This window comes from Camelus bactrianus, chromosome 20 (genome assembly GCF_048773025.1).
Source record: "Camelus bactrianus isolate YW-2024 breed Bactrian camel chromosome 20, ASM4877302v1, whole genome shotgun sequence".
In the NCBI taxonomy this organism is placed as follows: domain Eukaryota; kingdom Metazoa; phylum Chordata; class Mammalia; order Artiodactyla; family Camelidae; genus Camelus; species Camelus bactrianus.
In genome coordinates, this window is record NC_133558.1 from 12643743 (window position 1) to 12661574 (window position 17832).

Consider the following 17832-nt stretch of genomic DNA (forward strand, 5'->3'; position numbering starts at 1 on the left):
ATCATTATTTAACATGGGACTTTTAACACAATAATGAGACAAACAATTCAATTAAAAATAGAAAAGTCTAAATCCAACTGTGCTGTAGTTAGTAAAGTTTTCATACATATAGCAGATATAATTGTATGTTACAAATAAGCAAAGGGGAACTCTGTGGTGCTGGATCTGATCAAAAATATCGGGATACATTTATGATTAGATAGATAATAGAGACAGACAGATAGATATGAATACAGATGCACTGATACATATGAATTAGTAGCGATGGATGTATCTCCTAGTGCTGTTTGGTGAGGAGTAGAAACAGTGACACTCCAATAGCAATGAGCACTCCTAGTGCCCAGACCTTGGTTTCCAAATACCATTATCCAATAAAAGGAACCAGGGCTCCTTTGATAAGTGATTGATTCCAGGGATGGAACAGGCAAATATACACTGAGCCAGGAGCATTACATGGTACCAGAAAGAAAGAAAATGCTTTAAATAAAGAAGAAAAGATGGCAGCATGTTGAAAGGACACAAAATGCTCTCAGTAGCCAAAGCTGGAACAATTTGAATAATATTAGTGTGGGATTATAAGCCAAAGGGTAAAACAAATACCCATGAGTCCATACTAATATAAAATATATACAGAAGGACTCCAATTAATAAATGTAGAAGTAATGGAAAATGAAAAAAATCACTATTAGAACACCATAGTAATAATTGCTATAGGCATGGTCATCTGATGGATGCTAAAAATAGTGAATGTCTGAGGAAAAACAGGATATTTGAATAGTCTTGAAATATCTCGACACAAGATGCTTATTAATTATAATAGGGAAAGTAGTAACTTTAGAGTGAAGAAACCAAGCAGATACCACCTTAGCTGAGTGATCAAGGTCAAAGTCAGTATCGCCAGTACCAAGACACAGCAGCTTTGTGTACTTTCTGATGCGATGCACTAAGAAGGCGTATCGCCTCTGTGGTATTCTTCCCCCAGATGCATAAACAAAACAGCTGAGCACGTACTCGTCAAACACATCAAAGTCACAAAAGACAAGGAAAGACTGAGGAATTCCCACAAACTAAGGCGTCTAAGGAGACATGATGACTAAAGGTAATGAGGAATCCTGGGTTGGATCTGGCAACAGGAAAAGAACGTTAATCAAAAAACTGATGAAATATGAATAGTTTCTAGTTAATTAATACAGTTAATGTCATTTTGATAATCGTACTATGGTTATGTAAGATGTTAACACTGGGGGAAGTTGGGTGAAAGCTACACGGGGGCTCTATGTCTAAAATTATTTCCAAATAAAAACTTTAAAAAAAAGAACCCTCCCTCTAATTTAAATGCTCATCAGCAGTAGAGAGATGAATTATTGTGATGGTTTTTGAGATGCTGGCAATGTTACGTTTCTTATCCTGTATTATGCTTGCAATTTTCCACTTTGTAAAAATTCACTGAGCTGTAATTTGATTCAACTCTTAGCTTTCAAATATTGCATTGGCTTCTGAATTCACATGGTTCTATGAAAATCAAGATTCATTAGTCAGGTTTACATCTAAGACTAAAGGCTTTAACTATATTAGAGAACAGTCTGGTGCTTAATTTAGAGAGGTAGCATTTGATGCGCGAATATACTGACCCCATAAAGGGTCAGTCTCGGGGACATTCACCAGATGCCAATGATATGCTGCTGAATCTTCCAAGAAGACAGTGATACTATCTGCAAATAATGATGTTTTCTGAAGTTAAAATTTTTCTGTCAAAGTCTCAGGGTTTTTTGTCTGTTTTACCAGTTTAATTTAATTTGTTCTAATTCCAAAACACTACCAGTGTTAAATAATTTTGGTAAATATGGGTATATCAATGGTTTCAGCTTTACTTAATAGACATCTCAAATAAATGGCTTAAACAATAAATTAGATTATTTCATTTCAAATAAACTTTCAATAGGATTATTCCAGGACTGGTTAATGTTATTTCTACAATATCAATTTAAGAATTCATATTCTTTGCATCTTTCCTCTCTGCCATCTGCAGAAAAGTCTGACATTCCCCATGGTAGCAAGAAAGATACCGAAGCACCAGCTTTCACACTCACACACCACAACATACTAAAACCGGAACAGAGGGACTTCTGTGCGTCAATCTTGCCCATTCCCCCAAAAGCCTCACAACAGAAATCTTAGCTTTTCATTTTCAGAATTTTATCATGTGCTCTTTTCTAAGGCAATCTTTGCCAAGGTGAACAGAATATTACCAGGAATGGTTCAGACCTGTCACATTCCACCCTGTGGGGATGTAGAAGGACCTAGAATGCCATGGAGGACACAGCCACCTGGCACCTGAGTGACAATGAGGGTCTATTAGCAGAAGGAAGTAATTCTTGAGTAGGACTTGACCAGCTGCCAGAGAGGACACGACTCCATTATACTTGACTGGCGTGTTCTTTGTAGGGGATCTTCTGTCCTCTGAGGAACGACGCAGCTGTTGTTGAGATACTCATTGTAATATTTTTAAAGTATCATTTTATTTCTGGTACACTGAAACTTTTTACTGGGAACTGTTTCAGTACTGTGTCAAATGACTTGTTTTGTTTTTGTTTCCTTCTTTTCCCCTAGGTGGGAATGTGTTTGCCATTTCTCTAGAAGATACCTTTTAACTTACTGACACGCTTTATTGTATTAAGACATTTTATAACATTAAATCCTTCTTACAGTCTCAGAATATATCTTACTTGGGCATATGAGTACTTGTATTTGAACTATAATTTTTTTTCAAATTTTTGAGATATACCTATTTGCAAAAAAAGTTTCTGCATAATGGTTATGATAGTAATCACAAAATGATTTTAAAACTATTTGTTTTATGTTCCATTTATTTTATGAAATATGTTCCTTAAAATTTTGAAAGATTTTTTTCTACAGTATCATCAGGTTCTGGAACCTTTAATAGATCTTAGTTTTGGGGTTGGGTTGTTTTTGTTTTTGTTTTTCAATAATTTAGGTAAAAGGATGAATTTGTGACTTTCTTCTAGGTCATGAATTTCATCAAAACATAAGTTTAAAAACTTAAAGATACAAAAGTATTATTTTTGCGTTTTCCTCTGTAATTATACATATTTTCATTCCCAATTTTGAGCATTTACATTTTCTCTAGACTTTGTATTTTAAATTTTATTAAATTTTTCAAAGAACCAGTGCTTGGATGTATATGCTAAATCATCAACTGTCAACTTTCATTTCTAAAATTTTTCTTCCTATTTTTCTTAGACTAGCTTTGCTGTACATATTTGATTTCTATCATCAAATATTTTATTTACATTCTTTCTAGTATAATGTTGGCATTTAAAGGTCTGAACTGGTATTTGACTACATCTTTGGCCACATATAATTAAATTTTAAAAGCACATTATGATTATGTCCTAAATATTCTAAAATTGAAAATATCAGTACTTTATTGATTTTTTTATTAATTATAAAATTTCAAGCAGTACAAAAATAGGTAACTGTAAGTAAAATTCTTCTTACTTCAAACCAACTTTTCAAGGTACCAACTGCTAACAGCCTCTTTATTCTTTCAAATATTCTTTTATTCACGTAAATATACATTACATTAAAAAGGCTGTAAAGGTCCACACTTGTGCTTATAGCATTGCCTGCATGTATAAATATTTCTCTGTAGTAGATTCCAGGGAGTGGATTTCCTAGGTCAAGGGGCACGTACATGTTTAATTTTGGTAAGTACTCTCTAAGTGCTCTTGCACTGCACTCCACAAAAGCCTGTATCAGTCTATACAACAACAGTGTATGTTCATGCCCATTTTCCTACACTCTGGCCAACCGTAGTATATGACCAACATTTTAATTTATAATTTTATCTCAGTGATATTTAGCAGACACCTTTTAATTTCTAAGAAGCTGGATTTATTTTTTCTGTTGTTGGTGATGGTTGCTTCACCTTTTATTATTGTTGTTCAAAAATTTTTTTTTTACAATGATTCAGTATGAGAATGTGATTGGTTAAAATTTAACTTTCAGATTTTACTGAGGTTTCCTTTGGAGCTTTATGGGTATAATATGCTATGAATGCCTTAAAAAAATGAAGCATTTTCTCTCTGTAGAATACAAATTAATGTGTTCTATGTTAATATATTATTATTATTTGGGGGCATTCTCTATATCCATATTTTATATCTAGTTAGTCTTTTAAAGTTAAGAAGTTGTTTAAAATTTTTACCTGTATGTTAATTTCTAAACAGTTCATAATAGTTTTTATTTAGTTAAAATTTCTGTGTAATTTCTGAAATTAAATCAAGGATTCCTACTCCCACAAACAAATAAATCAACATACTTATAGTTTACATACAAATGATATAGTATGTATATTTTTTCTTGTGAATAGTGGTCATTGTTAGGAGAAGAGGTCATTTATGCAATATCTCGTTTTGTCTCTTCATACAAATTACTACGTCTTTTCTCTAATGGAATTCCATTAATACAATTTGACCATGAGATTTCACTAGGGAGAACTAAAGTTCACTCTACCTGTGAATGAAGTTGGCACATATATAATTATTTTAAAACCTACTAGAAATCTCTAAATAATTTATTGGTTCATATTACTCTTATTCCATAATGATCATACTCATAGCCTGATTTCCACACTAATTAGCCAAACATATTTCCTCTGTGATATCTATCTTGTCTTATATATAGTCATTTAAATACTCAGCACCTGAATATAGTATGATATAGTATATATTTATAAGCAAATAAGAAGTCCATGCTTCTGGCTTCCTCCCTTCAACTCAAATTTGGAGATGCCACAGCAATGAACAAAAAGTTTGAGTAAATACTTTGAGGGGAAAAAAAGTGAATGAGAGTCTCAGTGTGTGGGAAACGGCGTCCACCGGGAGAGCTCCAGGCACACATACTTTCCGGGCCTCGGGAGAGCTCTCTAGAGTGTCCCCTTCTCTCTCTGCTGGCACATTTGCTCCAGGCAGCCAATAGTAATAGGTATTGATATGGTCCAAACAGCTTTCTCCCCACTCCCTGATGCAGTCAGCATTCTCAGAGGGCAGCTACTCTTGGATTAAAACAGCTTGGGTCAGGGGCACTGGTCAAGAGATGCCTCGGGAGGGAGAGAGACAAGGAGTACAACAGTAAGAGCTCTCTGTCCGGAAGCGCCCCTCCCTGCAACCTCCCCGGAGTGAGGACAGGCTAAGCCCTGGGTCTTCTTCAGCTTCTCCCACGGCAGACATTACTAGTCAATGCAGCTGATGCTGAAGAGAGGACAGAATTGAGGTTTCTGGGGAAATCAAGACTTGAAGATTACCACCTGGCATAAATGAAGAGCCATCCCCATAAAGGGGGATTAAAGATACTCTCAGGCATACAGGGTCCCAAGTACTACTACAGACAACCTTCTTTGAAAGAATTCTTAGAAGCTGTACTTCAGAAAAAAAGAAAGATAAATGAAGGAAGAGGCAATAAGCAATGGAGGAAAGAAAGAGGGATGAACTTAGTAAGGCTTATGTTTGCTCAAATAAGCACAAATTTGTAAAAATTAGATTCATATAATCTGGTATTAAAACTCTAGAAAATACTAACTTGACTGGGAACTACAGGCAGTATTCAGGTCACCAGTAAAAGAGCATGCTAGCTGTCTTGCTTCGTCCAGGGTAATATATAGACACAGATTAGATTTTGCATTGCGACTGAATAAATAAGTATGCATTTGAGTCTTAATACATGAGGGGTAAGCACCAGGAGAATAAAAACAGAATGTGTAACTTTAAGACAAGGAGAGAAGAAATTCCATCTATCCAGTGGAAAATAGAGTGAGATAAGAAAGCACAAGAAACAGAAAACAAAATTAAATGGCAGGAATGAGTGCCAGTGTAACAATAACACCAACAGTAACAAAATAGTTCATTTATACCTCACTGTAGTCTAGAAATGAACGATGGTGACTTACAAATACCAGGTAGAGTAAGATAAACTAAAGTAGAGGAGAAATTAAGGCCATGATAGTAAGACCCACTCACAGGGGTCTATCCTTAAATAAAACAATACAAAAGACTGCTAATGCACACCTATTAGAGCAAGTTTATAAACTTAAATGTGTGACAGTACTATTCCTTCTGAAGTGTCACCTCTCAGAATCCCGCCTGGTAGGTCTGTGACTCCCACTTCTCTCAGTCTCTGAGGACTGAACAGGATTAACTACACACACTAACACCAGAGTGTAGTCAACTTAGTCACTTAATTAAAAACATTGTCTCTGTTAGCTTTAAGCAGATTAAAATCTACCTCTTTGAAATGTCAGTCCTTCTGTAGCCCATGTCATAATGATATTTTCCTTCAAAGACATACATTATCATACAGAGCCAGAGAAGAAAATTTCCAGTTTCTAAAGGATCATTTCATATTTTTCTTAATCATATGTACATAAGACAGTGTCACAGCCAAAACTATTCAACACATCCATTTGAACAAGTTCAACTTCAGGAGAAATTTAAAATCTGTATTCAGACTCTTAACTGTATGACTGAGCAAGTTTCCTCTCCTTTCTGAGCTTTGATTATTTCCTCATTAAAGAGGTTCACGTACATGATCTTTAAGATAGCTTCCAGTTTTCATAATTTATACTGACCTTCCATGTCAACTCTGTTCTCATTCATTCATGCTAATAACTTACTTTAATATATATAACTCTTTATTTCTATAATCATATTTATTATAGGAAGAAAACCCAAAGATGTGAACAAGTAAAATCACCCATAAATCTGATCATCTCTGTATATTAACATTATTTTATATTTCATTCCCTCTTTACTTATTGATTTGTTAACTGAAATTATATTGACATAAATTTTGTCATGTTTCTATTGTTTAATATTATAAAACTGGAAGTTGTGTTACTGAAAATCTTCACACACGCCACTCAGCACTCCACTGCATGGCTATACCATCATTTGCTGTTCTTTCTCTTATTACTTCTCTCATACCTGGTCATTATAATCGTTTCCAAATTTACTCTGTTACAAGTGTTGCAATGGTAACTGTCTGCATACATAAATATTTTAAGAAGTTTTTCTTAGTATAATTTCTGTCAAATGACACAAATAGTATTTATATATAGGTAACATTGATGGAGGCACCACTCTATGCCAGACTGCGTTCTAAGTGCTTCACATATATTGACTTGTTTAATCCTCACGTCTGTCTGCTAAAGTAGGCGCTGTTATCATCCGTCCACTATACAGGCTCCGAAGATGGAGGAGCACCATGGACAGGTGTATCAGCACTGACAGTCAATGTACTCTTTTCAGGATAATGCCCAGGGCATGCTGTCACATCAATTCGCCATTAAAATGGTAGCGTAGCACCTTCACAGCACAGAAGGAATTGGTGTTCACTTTAAGGAAAAGAGAATTCATGCAGCATTTCTGTTTAGAAGCAACTTACGCAGCCTGTGAGATACCTGAACTATTCAGGCAGTCTGCAACTCACACGTCTGTATTCCCTGGGCGATGGATAGAGAAGAATTTAGAAGGATCGCCAAAAGCACCCTAGGTCTCCATGCAGATGTTATTTCTGAGCAAATACAAAATGGTTTTTTCAATGTATTACTTAGTGTTTTTAGCTTTCTTTGTTAAATTGTCATTTTTAATAACCTAAAATTACAAGCCACTTAAATAAGAAACTACCCTCGGAAGGAACTGAACATTATCTGCCATGGAAAGTCTTCCTCTCTTCCTCTTTAACTTCTCTTGTGTGAGTGACATGGTCAGCGGGAAAGGCGTGCTGAGCACGTATTTTCACCACGGACCTAGTGGTACCCAGTGCACCGTCAGGCTGGCTTAAGCCAAACTCCATGGTATCATTTTTATACTTAGGTTTAGTATTTAATTAATCAACTTTTCATCCACATTGCCTATTTTTTTTTTTTTTACTGAACCCTGCCAAAAACATTCTGGCAGATGGTAAAATAATAAAATTGCTGGCTCTGAAATCCAAAATCTTGTAGATAATTAGAAGACTTGATACAGGTAACATTTATTAGTCATGAAGAGCCTGACAGCAAGAAGAATTTTTCAACCCACACAATTTTGAAAGGGGTAAAAAATTCTTTTTGAACACTGATCAAATTATGTTTCTGTGACAAGAAGGGAGAAATACACTTCATAAAATTGAGCTGGACAACTTTGGTTGAACATAGCCCAAACAGAGAGAAGGAAAGAAAGCCTTTATAGAGGCGATCCCACGTACTGAGCAACAAGGGCAAATATGAACCACCTTTTGAAAATTTCCTCTGTTCTGTTAAACAAATTGCAGGTCCATTAAGTAAAAATAAGCACCAAGAATAATCTTGGTCATCACCAGAGTAGCTTTAAATGAAATAACATGTGTTCTAATTATCAGTGTTCCTTCTTTCTTAGCATAAGCATCATTCTCGGTCTGGGAAGGAACCCTCTGCAGGGACATTTGCTCATTGTAGAAGCTTAAGTTTTTAAGATTTTTAAGATTTAGCTATTTCACAGCCACCATTGCACACACAAGCTACACTGGTTACCCCATCCATGCTTCACCAAAGCCAAGTATACCTTACAAACACAGTGGATTCAAACAATCCTGCTGTTAACACTGTAGAGTAGGGATAAATGGCACTGGTAATCTGCTGTGGGGTTCAGGCTGCTGTGGTTTGATCACAGACAATGTGCCATCTTTAGTATCAAAAACAAGTGCTGTTTTGTGAAATTAGATGACTTGCACAGGTTGTACCCTGGAAGGCCTCAGACTTGATCATAGATCCCTGACTCCCCGTATCCTGTTCTTTCCACTGATTTATGTCTGCAAGTTTGTATGCCAGATTCACCAAACCAAGTGACCACAGTCACATCCTGTGAATACACACAGGAACAAGTGACAAGGCCAAATAAAATTGCAATGTGTACATTTTTAAAAGTTAAACTCAAGAGTGGATAATATATTGAAATCCTTGAAAAGGAAAGAATCAGGGAGGGAGGAGGGAAGCACTTTCTTTCTGTTTTTCTAGTTGAAATACAATGACCTTTAAAAGGGAATTTCAGAAAAGAGTGGCTGACTCTATATATGTTGTCAAAAATTCAGATTAATTCTCTTGGGAAAATGGAATGATAACTTGGCAAGGAATGAAATACAGCTATGCAGGCCAGGAAAGATATTTTTCACAGAAAATTTATCAACTAGATATCTCTGGAGAGAGGGGCAGTTAAACTCAAACCAAGTATCATGGCTGCTAAGAGATAAAATGTTAAAATAATAATAGATAGCTTTAAAGTAAACAAAGTCTAAATCTTTCCCCATTGTATCTTCTTGGCATGTTTGTCATAAATTAACTGACCATTTATGTGTGGGTTTCTTTCTGGGCTTTCTATTCTGTTCCATTGAACTATGTCAGTTTTTATGCCAACACCATACTATTTTGTTTACTATAGCTTTGTAAGATGGTTTAAAATAGGGGCACGTGATGCCTCCAGTTTTGTTCTTCTTTCTCAAGAAGGCTGTCCGGGAACTGTTTCTTATTCTTGGCTGTTGTTAGTTTCAGCTGCTTTCGCCCCTTTTCATGCATTTTTATGGTTGTGTCAATGAGAAGTTGAAAAAGATTATGTCCCCCACACTGAACAGCAAAGTAAAAGGCTGCATGTGAAACTATGAGCTTCGTGTCTGTGTTTGGAAGATAGTAGGGATGGATCATTTGAGAGGACTTAAACAGAGTTCACTTAGTCCCTGCTGCTTTTTCCGAAGATCTGAAGATCATGGGTGGAGGGTGACAACCTGGTGCCCCAGCCCAAGGGAAGGAGACAATAAAACAATGAAGGAGGAGAAGAGAGCGGCTGGACGTGTCTAAGACAGGATTTTTCTTCTAGCTTGTTCCAGCCCATTCCTAACTATTGAAAACAGCTGGCTGTTTCTTTCATTTAATCCTCTGTTATCTTGGATTTGATTTAAAAAAAAAAAATTCTACTTAAAGAAGCCTTTTACATTTTCAAAGGAGAAAAAAACGGGGTAAAGGTGGCATATTATATGAGGAAAATTTTTTTAGATTTCGTATGTATGCGGCAAGAGGAAAATATGAGGGGGGCGGAAAGCAAATGAGCCAAGGTTTCCTTAATTCCTACCTGGACTCTTGACCTGCCTTCTCACCCAGAAGCACTGCCACGTAACATGGCAGGTCACTTCATTTGTTTGGGTCGAATGTGATCATGATCTTCTAGAATGCCTCCTGGAGTATTTTAATGTTCACATCTTCCACTCTGAATTTCTCCCATGACCTGGCCAAATTCCCAAGTAACACGGGAGAGTCACCCACACTGCACGTGGCTCTGCAGGACCGCCAGCATGGGCACGGACTCAGACCTGCGGTCTGGCTAGTTCACCTAATCCAGACGCGTCATTTTGTCTGCTTCCTCAGCGCAAGTGAGGTGGAGACTTGGACTGAGATGGACTGGCTTCATCCCAATTTGAACAAGACAAACACGACCTGGCAACAGCAAATATCTAGAAGAACAGACCTGGCTTGATGGCCCCTTCTATTGAAAGCACATGTCTTGACTTAGCTGGTAAACATCAAGGCCTAAAAGCTTTGAATTCATATTAAGAGCACTGGAAGAGGTATCAAGAACATATCTCTTGTGTTCCTTTGACTCTTACAGCAAAAGTCTACTATCCCAGATAAGGAGGTACACAGTCAACCTTTGGTTGGCCATATAAATGCAAGAATCCCTTAGCATATTCTATTGATCCAAAGATGCTTATTTTTTCACATTTTAATCTCTCTCAAAGTAGGATGCATTTTACAATGGCCGATGTGTCATAATCTTTATTGGTAGTGCTGTTTGGGGAGGTTTTATTAAAATATTAAAAATTACTGCATCTTAAGTTGATGGGGCCTTAGATTACATGAAATACAGAAGTTGGAATTCCTTGGAAAGTACTGTCTTGGTAGTTCTAGGAACGAGGGGGTAATAGGAAGTAAACTTAGGAAGTGAACTGCAGGGCATCAGAGATGAAAGTTTTATGAAGTAACTTTAGTAAGTGGTTCTCTTGCCTCTTGTCAGCTTTCCTGAGGGCAGGGACTAACTGTATACTGTGCTTGATCAGTACAATACCTAACCTCGTGTGAATATTTGTTAACTACATTGTCATAACAGAAGTAGTCATTCATTATGAGGGGACAAATTACTGAAAAGAAAAAGAGGAACCCAACACTGAAATTCCAACTTACCACTTTTTACTGACCAATTCCATATAATAGCATTATTTTGCATTATCTTCTACAAGAATTTCCCTGTCATAAACCTAAATACTGAATTAGGGAAATGCCATTAAGTACCTCTGGAATCAAAAATTTCTTAGACCAGTGATCTCAAATATGGTTGCACATTAAAATCACCTAGGAGGCTTTTAGAAAATGCTTGTATCCAAACCCCATCTCACACTAAATCAAAGTGAGAAGACATCTGGGAGTAGGGCACTGGCACATTTTTAAAAACCTTTCCAACAACAGAAAAAAATCAACCAAATCAAGAAGTGATTTTTCCAGAAAAATAAACAAAATTGACAAGCTTTTAGCTATATGACCAAGGGAAAAGAGATGACTCAAATAAAACTTTAAAAATTACAATATTTTACAGAAGGATTGCAATAAGGTTTGTAAGGGAGTTCTATAAACAATTATATATAAACAAATGCGATAACCTAGAGGAAATGAACAAGAAAGGGACACCCTTCCATGGCTGAACCATGAAAAAATGGGAAGTCTGAGTAGAACTGAAAGCAAGGACTTAGATATGCACACACCCCTGTTCACAGCAGCCTTATTCACAGTAGCTAAAAGCAGAAGCAACCCAAGTGTCCATCAGCTGATGAATGGATAAACAAAATATGATACACACATACAATGGCATATTAGTCAATCTTTTCAAAAAAGGAAATTAAGAAAATTCTGACACATGCTACAACAGGGATGAACCTTGAAGACATTATGCTAAGTAAGCCAGTCACTAAAGGACAAATACTGTGTAATTCCACTTATATAAGGTGGGGTAAAATCGTCAAATTCAGAGAGGCAGACAGTAGAATAGTGGTTTCCAGGAGCCGGGGTGAGGAAGAAAGGTGAGTTATTATTTGGTAGGTAGAGAATCTGACAAGATTAAAAGGTTCTGAAGGTGGACGGTGGTGATGGTCGCACAGCACTGTGAATGTACACAACGCCACTGAACTGTAGACCCCCAAATAATGAGAATGGTACATTTTATGTTTTATATCTATATATATAGATATATATATATCTGCCACAATTAAGCAAAATTAAAGCCTCCCCAGCTCTTTTCAGTACAGACGAATTTGAGAACCATGGACTTAGATCAAATGATATTCTCAAGTAATTCTTACCAGACTTGACAGTTGAGTTTCTCTAGATGGAACACAAACATTTTTTTTTCTGTGTCCTCAGCTGCTAGTACCGAGCTTGCCACACAACATCAGTAATCCTATGTGCTTTTTATTGACCCCAATTATTTGTCAGAACTTATGCTGTGACAATTGTTCTCAGTTTCAAGTCATCAGAATCACCTGATGACTTGACAGAACTCAGATTGCTGGACTCCACCTGCAGTGAGGCATTACATTTCTAGTAACTTGCCTAATGAGGCTGGACTGGGGGCCACAGGCTGAGCACTGCTGTGCCGAGCACTGTGCACATTATAACAGGATGTACAACAACCCATGGGGCACGTAGCATAGTTAGGCTCAGAGACATTAAACGACTTGCCCAAAATCATGCATCACGAGGTGCTGGAGATGTATTAAATCCCAGGTCTTTAAGACTCCACAACCATGCCATTTCATGATGGTCTGGATGACGGCCATTGAATGGACGAATTGTCTTAATAAACTCTTAGTAGACATCAATGGAAAGCTAAAATTTGGCTAAAGTTTTTTTTTTTTAATCTTTTAAAAACAAAGTCGGTGGAAGGATGGTCTTTTATAGTTTCTCAGTTATGGTCCAAGGCAGTGTTTAGAAATGCCACCATTAACCATGTGCAATCACATGGCACTTGAATCTAGGCTCCAAAGTAGCGACACTACACTTGTTACCACGTTAGCTAACAGCACCCTTCCCCTCTCAGATTCCTTCTGGGCGTGCCCTTTCTTTGGGATAAGACGTGTCCTCTCTCTTTTTCCATACATTTTTTCAATTTATTAATTTAACTTATCACCCCCAAATAGATCATTTTCTTTGCCCATAGACTGACTTTTGTCTCACTTTGTTCTTTAATCCCTCATTGCTCCTTATAAGTAGATTTTTTAAACTTTTTTTTTGCCAAAAGAGTTAAAACTTGATGTTATAAAAATACTCTTCAAAGAAGAACTTTCCTCTTAATTATATCCGCAGGAAAAGGAAAAAATAAAAGAGAGAAAAGAAAAACTATATGAACAGAAAGTAAGAAATAACAAATAAACTGAAATTCTCAGTTCTAATTAATGCTCCTGGTTTAAATGCTTTTAATTAATAATAGTGACAGCTACCATTCACTGGCTGCATAGTAAGTGTCGAACACTGTGCTAAACAGCTGAGGAATGTAATGTTTTAGTCCTGATAAAAAAATATCTGCAGTGGCTATTTTTAATCACCATTTTCAAGATGTGGAAATAGGCATAGATAAAGTTAGGTAACTTGCTAAATGCATTTTGCCACTGAGTCTGGCTCCAGAAGTTCATGTTTTCACCCACTGTATTCTAGCCTTCTTTGCTAAGGAAAAAAGAAAGATGTGAGGTGGTCTTGTATCACTCAGAGGGTCTTGCCGCTCAGGGAGGACTTGGCGGGGTTCTTTCCTACTTTTTGGAGCTTATTTCAGAATAGGAACTCTGGTACAGAAGGTCATTTCTGGTCCCTAAGGCCATCTCTGTTGATAACTGAAGTACATGTAAGGAGGTCGTGTCATGTCTGGCTTGAGAAAAAGGTCTTCAGAATCAGACTGCCTCCGTTTGGATTCTAACTCTACCACAGCGTCTGTGTAACACTGAACAAGACACTTAATCTCTCTGTGCTTCAGTTTCCATAGTGGTGCAATGGAATAAAACTTGTACCTAACTCACAGAAATGCGAGGATTAAGTGATGGAAACCACGTAGAGCTCTCTGAATAGCACCCGGAACATTAAACACTCTACAAGTAGCTACTATATCATTAGCAGTTTTTAAATATTGGCCCTGTTTTATGATTATCGTCTATTTTTATAGTAAGATTTGGAGTGCTTTTATCAATTTCTAGATTGTGTTTTTCCATCTACCATCATGTTGTAAAATGATACCAGTAATGCTATCTGTTAGGTGGCAAGACAGAAGATGAGCCCTTTTTCCCATTTATTTTTCTGTAGCAGTCACATCCTAATTCTCCTGGGGCTACAGTTGTGAAAGAACAACTGAGGTTATCCGCACCACCAAAACTGATCCTGCAATTTCATGCAGAGTGGTTTCACATAAGAAAAAATGTTTTCCTAAAATATGTGCATAAGCTATTGTAATATTTGTGGTTGCAAAATGAAAGCTATTCCTTCCTTTTGCTACACCCTTCAATATTTGCTCAGGTGCAATTTGGTTTCCACATGAACTGATCTGGAAAACTTACCAGGGAGTTACAGAACAGTTGTCATTCCGACCTCTAGTAACTTCTCAAACAAAATCATATTCCCGAAAAATGGTTACATAAAGTACCTCTAATAAACCTCCCTGTGTGTTTGTGCCTTATTATAAACCCCATCAGCAGTCTGCCGTTAAGCATGAGCACAGTTTTAATCAAGCGGTAAAGCACTCAGAGTATAAAGGTCACGAAGCTGAAGCTGCAGTGCCCCGTCTTGTCCCCCTGGTGAAGGAGCCTGGCTGGACAGTTCACTGCAGTTGCCCCAAAGTTCTGTTCCCTGTGCGCCTGACTGCACTTCCCAAGCGACAGCAGAGAACACACTTGAAGGAAATACTGCTGGTTCGATTGTACCAGGGTCCTTAATTCCAGATGGATAGGTTTTTTCTGGATGAAGGACACGTTTAGAAAGTCTACGTACCAAAGATATCTTTCTTCAAGGGCCATCTGAGTAATAGAATAATAAGGGATAAGATAAAGGTCAGTTAACACCAGAAGTCTATTTTATATCTGCAAAATTCATAACGAAGAAATAGAAGTAAATTCCACAACGGAGCTTGGAGTTCACGCCATTTCAGCTCGGGGTCTCTGTCATCAGATCCCTTTTGGATGCATGAGAGTTAGCAACTCCTCTACAAAGACAGTGGCATCTGAACTTGAAGCAGTCCGCTGGCAATTTTATGTCTATTTGTTTGCTGATTTATTCCTAAATCAACCACATTCATTCTCTCAAACTGTAGTTGGCAATGTTTCACTGACTTTCTACAAGCCTATACATAATAACACAAACAGGAATAAAGTAAAGTAACCTAAATGTGCCCTTTCACTGGCTTTAAACTGGGATGTGACTAACAGGTGAAGCAAAATCATTTTTCAAAAATAAAATAATATGCATTTGAAAATGTGTTCATTTCCAACATATGAGATAATTACATCCTCATCTCTGTATCTATCTGTGTGTATGTATGTGCAAGTTTACATATATTTCTATATTATTTATCTCCATACTGTGACCCCCAAAATAAATATTTAGACAGAGTTTACTGTTAGCAGATCAATGAGACATTTAAAGCAGTCTGCAAGTTCAAAAGACAGTACAGGACTCTGCAAGTCTGGATAGTTTTACAAGTTATAATCATAAGTCATCACCGATCTAGAACTGATGGTGATGTTACTTTGAGGTCATGTGTAAATGATGAACTTAGGGAGACAAATTAAGACAGGAAAACAAAGAGCTAGGGGAGGCTGGATGCTACACATTATTTAATCATCACATTTCTAGTATGATTGAGTATCTTGATCCAAATGCTTGGTATTATGCTGGCTCCTATAGGGAAAATATAGATGAAACTAGTTTTGATCCAGTATCTTAAACTGATATCTAAGTCAAAACAATTTAGAATAGATCCCAGTAATTACTACTATTTGTGTCTTATCTCGGCCATTAGGACGTGCTTCCTGGCAGAGCCTGGTTTCTCCATCGCCATCATGCTCAATGCTACGTCTTGTCCAGCAGGACCCTGGGAACCAGTGTTCTACATCACTGCCTCACCCAAGTCTTTCTCCCTTTCCCAGAGCTTAATGCATCTCATTATCTTCTACTTTCCTCTTCTATTTCATTTCCATAAATTTTTCAGGTTGTCCAGACTCATGAATATCTCCTTCATTTTCTTTACCTCTCTGTGATTTATGCTTTGTTCACAGCACAAAAATCATTCCATGAGTATCCACCCCCACCTCTCTCCCAACCTTACAAAAAGCACACAGCTACATCGTGTGCATTTTTAAATGTGGCCTGAGATTATTACTACTTTTTGCCAGTGACCTGACCTAATAATAATGCTTTTTAAATGTTAACAGTGAAGATTTTTTTCTCAACAATTTTTAAGTAATGCCACCAAATTGAAGCACTTTTGTTTTTATAGCTGGAAGGGGCCTCAGTGACTATTTAATCCCATGCTTTCATTTACTAGAAGTGGCACCTGAAGTCCAGGGAGGCAAAGTGTCTTATCTCTGTGGGACAGCAGCCAACCCCCAGGCAGGCTCCTCCCACTGCCCTCTGAGCCTGGCTGCCAATCCAGAAAGACCTCTGTGCTGGATCACTAGGGAGGAAGACTAAACATTCCACGTTCTTGTCCACGTTCAATCACTATATGGTGACAATTATGAGGAAATCACTCAAAACTGTCCAGGTCTCAGTCTTTGCATTTGAGAAAATGTATAATCCTTCATTTCTTATCAGTCCATTTACAAAGAGAAATACACAGACACACATAGCACCACACACAAAGAGGTCCTTTCAAAACAAGCAGAACTTCTGAAGGCATCACTTTGAAAATGAATTTCCCCTCAACCAGCAATAGCATGATCCAGAGAGGAAATAAACTGCCTTCAGTCTTTAAAGCATCAAGAAGACTATCTCTTATCCATCAAGAGCATCATTTAATTACCTACAGTGATACCAACTCAATGGACCACCTATCCCAATTAAGCAGCAGTGCATGCTAATTATCATTAGTCGTAATTGGTTTCCCAATTCAGCAACTCCCCCGGATCAAGTCTGCCCCAGTTAAGTGGCATTTATTGAACTTCCTGAATCTTGCTTAAAAGAAACAGAAGAAAATTTCTCATCTCAAGTTCAGCAAATATAGCCTAGTCTCACCAAGTCACACTAGCCAGTTTCTAATTAATCTTACAAAGCATATGCTCAGGTTGCGTCCAGGAAGCATATCTTCTCCAATTAGACTGAGTATTTTATTAAAATCAAGTACGATTAAGCAAAACACTTCAAATAATCAGTAAATATGTGACAATTAACAAATATTTACTAACATTTCCTTCCCCTTTTCTTCTTGCACTAGTATTTTTTGACCAAGATACTATGATCATTTCATCCTTTCAGGTTTTCCATCTTCGAAATGTACTTTGGTAATAACACATATTCTAAAGAGTAGATAAGCACAAAGAAAGGCGAAATTATGCTCTTGGGCTCCGCCTTCCCACAGAAGCTTGTGTGCATGACAGTCCCTTTGCTTTAGTTAGATGAATGTAAAACCTGGTACTTGAGAACAGCTCAGGACTAGGGAGATCTTGGCTGAACGGGACTCATAATCTACACAAGTTTTGGGAGGTCAGGGCTGAGTACAGACTGGA

The 17832-nt window shown here is 37.2% G+C and overlaps 1 long non-coding RNA gene across 2 annotated transcripts in view; it reads left to right on the forward strand.

Moving 5' to 3' along the window:
• LOC123614056 (uncharacterized) overlaps window positions 1-17832 on the forward strand; it is a 440858-nt gene that overhangs the window by 368963 nt on the left and 54063 nt on the right. The window contains exon 5 of one of the 2 annotated variants that reach the window (XR_006721520.2): window positions 983-2482. The exons of the other annotated variant lie outside the window; for it this stretch is intronic. This is a non-coding gene — a long non-coding RNA (uncharacterized LOC123614056). Of the gene's footprint in view, window positions 1-982; window positions 2483-17832 lie in introns of those variants that run through there. 2 annotated transcript variants of the gene reach the window in all.